The sequence below is a fragment of the Lygodium microphyllum genome, chromosome 15 (genome assembly GCF_053477565.2).
Source record: "Lygodium microphyllum isolate KBCC chromosome 15, Lygodium_microphyllum_v1.1.10, whole genome shotgun sequence".
Classification (NCBI taxonomy): Eukaryota; Viridiplantae; Streptophyta; class Polypodiopsida; order Schizaeales; family Lygodiaceae; genus Lygodium; species Lygodium microphyllum.
In genome coordinates this window covers 151,840,284-151,851,680 of record NC_141149.1, presented here as the reverse complement: position 1 = coordinate 151,851,680, position 11,397 = coordinate 151,840,284, and positions in this window count along the sequence as shown.

Below are 11,397 nucleotides of genomic sequence, written 5' to 3'. Positions count from 1 at the left end.
AAATTGGAATCTAACCTTACTGCCCTATTTTTCCCCTTGAATTGACCACTTTTTTTTACTGCCCTCCATCAGTCGTTAATTTATTTATGAATTTTATGTAACTTAAATGTGTTTTCATGCAAATGTGCATTTTTCATGCCAAAACTACAATTTAATATGATTGCCCTAATTGTCCCCCTTTCTCAAACACTTTTTCTTCTTACTGTCTATCTTTCTGATGCATAGATTGGCTATTATTTATTTTTGTGTGTTTGCGGGTTTCTTTTCATGTACTTTTTACTCTTTTTTCATATGAACACACTTTTTTCTCATTGAAATGGCATCCTATTTGGATAGCCTCAAGTTGTTAGTCCCCTCAGATATTTTCCATTTTTCCTCCCCTTTGTTTCGGCCCACAAATTTTTTTTTATAAGTTTTAATTGTATTTTTCTACATCTTTTGCCCCCTTTCTTAAACAAAATCACCTTCTAACCTGACATCCCTGTTGTACACCACTCCCTTGATATTTTTCATTTTTACTATCCCTTGTTTCGCTTGACAGATCGCCTTGAATTAATTTCTATTCCAATTTTTATGTGTATTTTTCTTATTTTTCTATGTAAACACCATCACTTCTTATCGGATCTGTGTTTTAACTTGATAGCCCTATCCATCTCATCAAACTAAACATTTTTTGTTGTCACTTCATTCCATTTCAACCACCCAATTTTTTGTTATTAATTTTTTATTACATTTTTGGGTTTTATTTTTCATTTTTTCCATGTGAATGCATCGTATTCTTGTCCAAACTATGTTTTGACTTGATAAGCATGTGTGGCACCTTTGCCCAAACATTTTTCCTTCTTTCAACACTTCATTCCAGTCAATGTATTTTTCATTATTAATTTTTACATGTGTTGTCATCCATGGTTTTTGTTATTTTTCCATGTGAATGCTGAGATTTCATATCGTGATGCATGCTAGTGCATCTGATGTGTCGTATTTGACCCACACATGCTTCTCCCAATCCCATCTAATCTCATCCCATCAAATTTTTTTACCCTCATCCCGCGATTGTGTGTGGGACGAGGGACAATTATTATTTTTATGATTAATATTTTCTAAAAAAATAACAAACCTAAAACAAAAAAATACAACATCACAAAAAACTCCAAAAATCCCTTCCCCCCCAATTGTTCCCTCCTGCCCCCTCACCTCTCTCCCCTCTCTCTCTCTCCTTCTTTCTCTCTTTCCTTTTTTCCCTTCTTCTCTCTCCTCCCCTCTCTCTCTCTCTCTCTGCCATTGCCTTCTCCTTCCCTTCTTCTTTCTCTTTCCCCTCCCTTCTCTCTCCTCCTCTTCCATCCCCCTCACAACCTTCTTCTTTCCCTCCCTCCTCTTCCTCCTCCTCCCTCTCTTCCTTCTCCTCTCCCTCCTTCCCCTCCACCCCCGATTTTGCACTCACCACCACCACCAACGACACCACCTCCCCCACCTCCTCCCTCACGTCGTCTCCTCGACCTTCTCCACCTCCCCCATCATTCGTCTTCCTCTTTTTGCTTGCCCATTGGAGCTGTTTTTTCTCCACATCACCTTCACCTTTCCTTCCCACCCCTCTCCCCTCGCCCACCTGCATTACCCCCCCCCCCCCCCCACCCTACACCCCCATGCCCGCTCGCCTTACCTCCCCCACCCTATTCCCTACCCGCTCATCCCCACCCCGCCAACCCCCTGATGAATGATGCAATCAAGAGGCAAGCACTAGAACAAGTCTAGAGGTACGTGAGAAGAGAGAAGGCCAAAATCAAGGCCAAGAATGAGCTTGCAGTAGAGCAAAAGCCTCCTTTGATGCCTTAAAAGCACTCTTTTACATAAGTCCCCATGGCAACTCAACGTCCCCTTCCTAGTCAAATCCTTCTTGGAAATATTGACGATGGGCCAGCAAATGTAGTCCCATTGCCCATTTTTAAGGGAGAGTACAATGAAGATCCTGATCCTCATGTAGCAGAGTTTATAATAGCATGTCTGGCTAACAATGCTAGAGCCCCCAAGCATTGGTTAGCAATATTCCTCGCCACTTTCAAAGGCGCGGCATTTCAATGGTATGAGAGACAAGCAATAGGAACTTTTGGCACATGGGATGACCTAAAGTTGGCTTTCCTCACTAAATTCAGGTGAGAAGGTTTTGAAGAGCGAATACGAGAGGAGTTCATGAACCTAAGTCAGTCCTTTGGAGAAAGAGTAGAAGATTATGTCTCGCGAATGGAATCCATACTGAAGAGATGGACTAACCATCATTTGGATGAAGGCATTCAGAAGGGAGTTTTCCTCAAAGGCCTACAAAACTAGAAGTTTGCAAGTTCATGGAATTAAGAAGGCCAGTCAATCTGCAAGCTGCAATGGAAGGTGCAAGACTATATGATGAAGTTAAAGCAAGGTTGTTGATGACCTTAGGAAGAGGAGTCCTACCTTCCCCCATTCCAGGAATGGTATACCCACCCAATGCAGTACTAGGGACAGTTCCCTACCCCTACCCCCAGATGCAAATAGTGCCATAGTACAATGCACCTAATCCACAGTGGCTACATACAACAATGCCTCAAATGATGGTTCAACCACAACAACAGTGGCCTCAAACAATTCTTCCAATTGGCGACTCAACAACAGTGGAATCCTACCCATGGGAATCAACAACCCCAAGTCTCAACAGGAGCTCTGAATCAAAACAAGAATAGCTCTAGATCTACCCAACCAGTATATGCAGTGATCATAGAAGCTTCCCAAAACCCTACTACAAGTACTCCAGTAGGTGAAAATTTGAAGGACTGCCTATCCAATTCAGTCACAAGTATCAAGAAAGAGCTTATGGATGTGATTACAGAATAGCTACAGATGTTGAAGGTGAATATCGCTAATATATCCACTCCTACAGAGGGTGGGAGAGATGTGATGCGTTCTAATACATGGTGTGAAAAATGCCATCAAGTGGGACATTTAGCTACTGAATGTACCCAAAAATCAACCATTCTTGGGGCCTTTTGTTCATATTTTTTAAGGAAGAACCATACAAAGGACATCTGCTCTCTGAAAGAGATGCATGGAAGAAGAAAAAAAGATGAAGACACAAGATTCAACTTGCTAGAATCCAAAATGACAACGCACCAAAGCCTAGGGAGTTTGGTCCTAATTTTGGTCCAAGGAGGTTTCCCTCTCAGAGTTACAAAGGATGACAATCTGGCGATGGCCAGAGATCAGAGGTGAAGTATTACAGATGTGGAGAAAATGGTCATATTTCATCGAACTATCCAAACCCTAGAAGGTCTATGGACTACAAGCCCTTATGTAGTCGATGCAAAGGAGAAGGCCACACTACAAAAGATTGTCCAAGTCTAGCTCCTATGAAAGATACTCCTGACACCCAACAGAAGACCCAAGAACCTACTTCCAATTTGGTGGATTTGGAAGTAGCCGCAATAATGTGTACAAAGAAAGGAGAACCCGTGGTTCCAAAAGAAAATGTTCCCTGTACCAAGACTGTGAAGTTCAATCTTCCTAGGGAGAAACAAAATAGTGCAATACAGAACAATGTAGTGCAGAGCACTACAAAGCCATAGAGAGCCACAAAGATAGTTGCAGAGGTAGGACCAAAGATCCGGGAGATAGAGGATATTGAAGTACCTCCTCATGGAGAAGGAGCATAGATGTTGCCGCTCTTAGAAGAAAAAGGGAAGATAAAAGTGGGTGTGGCCTCATTCCTTTGTCGATTGGAAAAGCTTGTGAATCCTATCAAAGAATACGATTTGGTTAAAGACTTAGACACTTTTAAACCAAATTTAACAATCTTATAGTTGCTAATGTTGTCTCCTAGCTGTCGAAAGAAATTCAAAAGCATACTTACAAGAAGAAGAGGCCTAATAATTGCTCCCTCTATGGCAACCAAGTCCAATAGAGCCTCAAAACCTGTGAAGGAAGTAGATGTAGCTAGCGCCTTCTTGGATTCGGGGACCCTAGAGATTGGCATGTGGATTGAAGGATGTTTTATAATAGCATACGCATTGATTGATGGAGGCTCATCAATAAATATAACGATGGATCTGACAATGAAGAATCTAGGCTTGCAAGGAATGCGACCTACACAATGGCTTATCAAAATTGGTAGGCCAAAGCAGAATCACGCCTTTCGGTATTCTCCCATATGTGAAGACAACCCTCGCAGGAAGAGACTATTGGCTAACATATCTAGTGGTCAAACCAAATTTCTACGGGACCTCATACCCTCTATTGTTGAAAAGACCTTGGCTTTTTGAAGCAAGAGTAAGGACAGACTAGTTCAAAGGAACCCTAACCCTAGGCAGAGGACCTAACAAAGTTTTTGAAGTTGTATGGATCACAAAAAGGCAATGGATCTACATCCATCGAAGTCGTAACAGACTCCTCTAGAAGCTGTCAAACAGATCTTTCCCAAGAAAACAGAGGCATGTTCCTTAATAGTGGGCACTGTAAACCAACTACTAAAGGAAGCAATGTCTTTGTCCATGGGAGAATACATCTTGTCTAAACACAAATTGACTTCTGAAATCACCTCTAACAACGAGATGATAGAAGCATGGATGTACTATTCTCCCTATTACATGGCAGTCGACAGAGACAGAGCCAAAGATAGAGACAAGAGCAAAGACAAAAGCAAAACTAGAAGACATAACGAAGAGCTTGTTCTTCTCTTACAAAGTCCTCACAAAGGTAGAAATAGAATTTGAAGAGAAAGAACGTGATAATGCAGAAGAAGATTATGAAAGCGAGCTAGAAGAGTCTTTCCTACTTACAGACGATAGAGATTAAGAAGAAGTTCATAAAGCCTCAGAAGCAAAAAGTCCCTTTCTATTTGATAAAATATGGTACCCTTTGGGCTAATTAATGAGTCACATCATAAGCAAAGCCTCTATAAGAAATGGATTAAGAAGAATAGACTTTCCTATTGGGGGTAAAGGCGCCTCTGCCTAGCCACCCGTATATTACTACACTGACACTACCTGCCACTGTACACAACAGATGGCGGGCACCCGTCACCCTCATGTTATTCTTTATTCTTTTAGTCATAGTTTGAATAAAGAGAGGCCCGATCACACATTGTGGCTATTGGAGTTTCCATTTTGTGTATTTATTGCTCTTGCTCTCCTGCTATAGCTCTTCGGAGCAAGCTTCAATCCTTCTCACCTTTCAAATGGTATCAGAGCATGGATTCATGACTACTCAAGCTTGGTTCATGGAGTCTTGAGCATCTTGTTGAATCCCTACATTCATCGGGTCTCCTTCCTAGGCAACCATGGCTTGTTCCACCTAGGTATGTTCGTATGCTTCCATTGCTTCTCAGCTTGCACCAGCCTTAAATAGGCTTGATCTGCCACTTGAGTGGGATTCTTTGAGCATCATTGGTGCCCCCTATATGCCCCATAACTTTCAACAAAGGCAACAGCAAACCCAACAACATATGGCATGTTTGTGCATGTTTGGGCTGTTGCCTCCTCTATCAAATTTCCTCACTCCCATGCCCCTCTACAACTTGAAAATGGTCCTTGGCACCTTGGCAATGATTGATGTACATCGTGGCATTCATCCTTTGGATTTGAGCTCAGTTTTGACATGTTGAGCTTCAACCCTTGACTGTGGAAACAGGGCAAATTGTTGTTATACTTCTAGGCGATAGCATGTTTTGTTATGCCTATAGCTTGTATTATGCTATGGGGATACTATTACTATGTCTGGACCTTATGTCGATGCTTTGGAGCACTTGTGGGATGCTTTGAGCCATCCATAGCTCATTTTCCATAAGATTTATGGATGTATACAATTCAAGATAGCCAGCATTTACAAGGGAGTTTATGTCTAATGCCTACGAATATGGTTTGGGAGCTTTATGATGTAGCCATGTATGTGGAGTATGCCACATGTTGCCTTTGCCTTGGATATTGATTTGAGCTTGGATTGAGCACTGTTTAGCTTAGTTTTGGATAGTAATTTCAAGCTATTTGCAGCAGGGTTGATTGTACTTCTCAGTGAATATTTAATACCACTTGGATTCGAGCTATATCTTGCCTATATACATTGATGTAGTAACTCTCTGGGGATCGACATAGAGCTTGGATTTGCTCTTGGATCATTGGTTGAGCTTGAGCTCACTTTGTATAGCATTTGGATCTCAATCTTTGATGTCCTTCTGGCATGTACTTCACTTAGGTGTCTGACCGGTCTTGACATGCTTGCAATACTACATGCCCGTTACATTGTCTGGAGTTGGATGCTACTGAGCCTTGCTTTGTCTTGGCATATGATTGCCCAAAGCTTACTTTGTGGCTGATTCTCGGCTTGCTAGAGTTACAGTTTGGATGTACTTGATGTCTGTGGATATTATGTATACAGATGCTACACGGCCTATATGCTCATGAGATCTTATTGATGCTTGATCTTAGATCTTCTGGCACTAGTGATATCATATGCCCTTGTTGAGCTTCTTTGCTTGATATTTATGGCTTTTATGCCAGTGGGAGCATCTTGATACGCTTGACAAACATTGAACAGGCGGTTTATGCTACTTGAGCATTCGGATACTTGAGACTGGGATCTTCACTTAGATGTTGCATGGTTGATATGTTGTGGTCCTTATTGATGTACTTAGGCTGATTTGGGCTTTGCACTCCCTGAGCATACACCTATTTGTGTCAAGTCTTGCCAATGTTGTGTACACTTTGCCCTATTACACAAGGGGTGTGCCAACTTATTGATGGATTCGTTTGACATGCTTGGGTGTTTGCTTGATGTCAGTATGATTGTCACTTGTTGATTTATGCCCGCTTGATGCCAGTTGTGCTTTGATAGTCAGTGGTTGACTTCATGCCTTCATTTTGCCTATAGTTTGTTCTCATTGTACCTAGCTGTAATTTATTACAACAAGCAGTTATGCATGGACCATGATGTATTTTTCATGCTAAATCATCTCAATTTTATGTACTTTTGATGATACTTGGTGGGTAGCATCATTAGCTATCAGTTCATGGACATTTTGCCTTCATTTTGTGGTATTTTGGCTATTTACAGCAAAAAATAGCAAGCAATTTTGAATCGTCTGTACCGTTTTCGACTGCAATATGGCATATTTTTCCATTGACAATGCTATCTTCAACATCACTAAGCTTGTGGTACAAATTATGCCTATTGGAAGAGCCAAGTTTGGCAGGTATTGGTGTAGAAATCACAAATAAATCCACTAAGGATATGGCGAGCAGCCTGAAACTATGATTAATGACGAATGGGATGAGCTTGATGAGTTATGAAATCCATCCTCATCTTGTCTCTCACTGAACAGGTGCATTACAATGTGGTTGAGGAAGCACATAGTGCTTGGCAACTTTGGGATAAAATAAAGAATCTCTATGACAAGAAAAGTCTAATTAGTCATATGTATTGACTGAAGCAACTTATGGACATGCACATGAAGGAGAATATGACAATGTATGCTCATTTGAGCCAATTCCATGTTATTCTCAAGACCTTGACTTCCTCAAGGCATTACCTTCAATGATGAGGTTACTCCACTATTTTTTCTTTGGACTCTGAGTGAGTCATGGGATATATTCTGCACTGCCTTATGTGCTCCTACTACTATTTTTAACTTGCTTGATGTAGAAAGTGCTTATCTACAGGAAGATATCAACCGTAAGAACTTGGATGCCTCTCGTGTGTTGCATGATTTGATTGTATAAGAGGCAGAGATGGTACTGGAAAGAATGAGCATGGGTATGGACGTGGCAGAGACTCATAGAAGTCTAGGTCTTAGTCGCATGGTAAGTCGCACAGCAAGTCTCGTGGGAGAAATGCTAATGTGACATGCCATCATTGCGGCAAGAAAGGTTACATATGTCCACGGTGTCATGAGTTGCCCAATGAAAAGTGCAAAGAGAAGGGGAAAGAAAAAGTACAGGAAAAGTCCTCTCATCGCAACATTATACTTGCGAAATCCAATGTGAAAATTGAGGAGATAAATGTCATGCAGATTGATGAATCCGATGGGGAGTACATACTTGCCGCTAGTTCTTATGATCCTATCCCGTTGACCGAGGTTCACTCTATGTATGCGCAGTGATGGCTTTTAGATTCCAGTGCTTCATTTCATGTTACACCATGCTATGAGTGGTTCCACTCCTACTGCACTGTCTCTAGTTCAGTTCGCTTGGGTGATGACAAGTCACTTGCCTTTGATCAACTATGTGATGACAAAGGGGTATTAAGCATCAACTATGTGATCAACTATGTGATGGCTTCCAGAGATGGTACTGACAAAGGGGGAGAATATGTGTCACGTGCCTTTGATCAACTATGTGATGAGAGGGGTATTAAGCATCAGTTGACAGCGCCCTATACCCCACCCCAAAATTGTTTCGCTGAGCAAATAAATAGAACCATCCAAGAGCGTGCACCCAATATGCTTAGCCATGCAGACCTACCACAAAGCTTTTGGGCTGAGGTAGTCACTATAGTTGCGCATATCATAAATAGATCACCTTCTAGTGGTTTGGATTTCTTGCAGAGGAGGTATGGATTGGAAAACCTCTGTCTTATATGTGCATCTACGTGTCTTTGGATGTAAGGTATTCTGCCATGTGCCCAAGGACAAGCGTAGTAAGGTGAATCCTAAGAGTGTCAAATGCATTTTCCTTGGCTATAGAGATGCAAGCGAGATGGGTTACCGCCTCTGGGATCTGCAGGCACGAAAAGTCATCCGCAACCATGATGTAGTCTTCCATGAAGACAAGATGCATATGCAGCCTAAGAAGGTGGTAGAGATACACAAGGTTATATTCCAGGAGGAGCTATGTGCTCTAGTACAGCCTGTATAGCCAGTAGATGGTCAGCCTGCAGCAACAGTTTGGTACACATGGCCAAGGTGTTGGACAGGCAACAAAGCCTACCATGAGATGGTCTACTAGAGTTGGACGTCCACCTGATAGATTTGAATCCTCGATGTATTATGTATTGGTTACAAATGTAGGAGAGCCTCTCACCTATAATGAGGCTATGTGCAGGGGTGACAGTCACTCTTAGGAAAGGGCTATGTAGTCTGAGATGGACTCCTTGCATAAGAATATGACTTTGGATTTGGTTGAATTACCTTAGGGCAAGAAGACTTTGCCATGAAAATGGGTGTACAAGCTGAAAAGTACCCCTAGACACCCCAAGCCAGCTTATAAGGCAAGACTTGTTGCTATTATTGATAGACCTTTTTGAGTGGCAAGTTGAAGTCATAGGTTACTTCACCAGGACATCACAAATGTCAAGAAAAGGTAAAGAGAAAGTTGGGGACTCACCTATTATGACAAATGTATCATTAAGTTTCTCTTATATTGATATTGATTTAGATGGTTTTGAGTAGAGCTTGGATGAGGATTGATTTTGGCCTTAGTCATGTAGCTTGACTTGAACATGTATCAGATGGATGTTAAGACTGCATTCTTGCATGGGGATTTGCATGATGAGATTTACATGGAGCAGCCTAAGGGCTTTGCGGAACCTGGTACGGTACACCTAGTATGCAAGTTGAAGAAAAGTCTTTATGACTTGAAGCAGGTACCTAAGGAGTGGTATCATAAGTTTGATGCCTATATGCAGTCACACGGCTACAATAGGAGTGCTATGGATCTGTGTCTTTACACGAAAAAATCATGTGATGGCTCATTGCTCATTTTGGTACTTTATGTGGATGATATGTTGATAGCAGGGAAAGCTCATGATGAGTTGTATGCTCTTAAATATCGACTGAAGAAGCGCTTTGAGATGAAGGACTTGGGACAAGCCTCTCACATTCTTGATATGCACATTAAGCACGACAAGCATCAAGGACTACTCTACCTCTCATAGAAGGAGTACATTCATAAAGTCCTTGAGTGTTTTCGCATGCAAGACGTAAAGCATATTGGCTGTCCATTACCTTCTTATGTGAAGGTCTCACAAGCTAATTGTCCACAGACAGATGAGAAAAGGGTCGAGATGGCCAAGATACCTTATACATCAGTCCTGGGCAGTTATAGCCACTCGTCCAAATATTGCCTTTGTAGTTGGTGTTGTGACATGCCATATGGCTACACATGGCAAGAAACATTGAGATGCCATGAAGGGTATCATGAGATACCTGAAGGGCACAGCATATATGTGTATTTGCTACGGCAGCCAAGATACAAGAGTTATGGGGTACACAGACTCCAATTATGCAAGACATGTAGATAGCAGGAAGTCCACTTATGGCTATGTATTCACCTATGCTAGAGGTGTTGTCTCTTGGATGTCCAGGATTCAGAAGTGTATGGCTCTCTCTATCACTAAACTGAGTATGTTGTAGCCATTGAGGCTTGCAAGGAGACCATATGGTTGGGCCGTTTGGTTCATGACCTTGGGATTGATACTATACCTACTTTGCATTTGGATTCTATGAGTTTTATTCAGCTAGCCAAGAATACGATCTTCCATGCAAAGATGAAATACATTGAGGTGAGATATCACTTCATACATGGAGTTGTGGAGGACAAGTCTGTTGACATGGTCAAGATCTCCACTAACAGAAATCCTATAGATCTACTCACGAAAAGCATCATACTGATCTCTTTACCTTCCTCAGGAGATTGATGGGTGTTGAATGAGATGACGCTTTTCCTCATCCTGTTGTACATATGTACATTGTACTATCTTTTTTTTTACTTTTTCCTTTTACTCCTCAATGGGGCAGGTTTGTCTTTAAGTGGGAGGTTGTTAGGGGTAAAGGCACCTCTGTCTAGCCGCTCGTGTATTACTACTACACTGACAGTACCTGCCACTACATACTGCAAGTGGAGGGCGCCCGTCACTGTCACTTTATTCTTTATTTGTTTAGTGACAGTTTGAATAAAGGAAGGCCCAATCACACATTGTGACTGTTGGAGTTTCTATTTTGTGTCTCTCTCTCTTTCTTGCTCTTGCTCTCCCACCATAGCTCTTCCAAGCAAGCTTTGATTCTTCTCACCTTTCATTTCCTTCAGTAGTGGCTCTTGTCGCCTAAATTTACCCTTCCTAAGAGAAGATGATGACGATGCACCTTGCCAACAACCCCTAGTTCATCAGCTCAAATAGAACACAGAAGGTTCTTGCTATGTGACATTCTTAGATGCATCCTTAGAAGACGAGTCCTCGAGCCAAGAAGTAACTCATCCCCAACCCAAACCCAAAACCGCAATGATACCCTTTCAACTTTCCAAAGAGTGAGCTAAGCCTCCATTAAAAGAGGGCATCGGTTCCAATAAATTATCAAAAGAGGAGACCACCCCCTTGAATGAGTCAGATCTCTACCCAGAAGCAATCCATGGGACATTCATCCACGAAGTGGAAGGTGAAAATCAACAA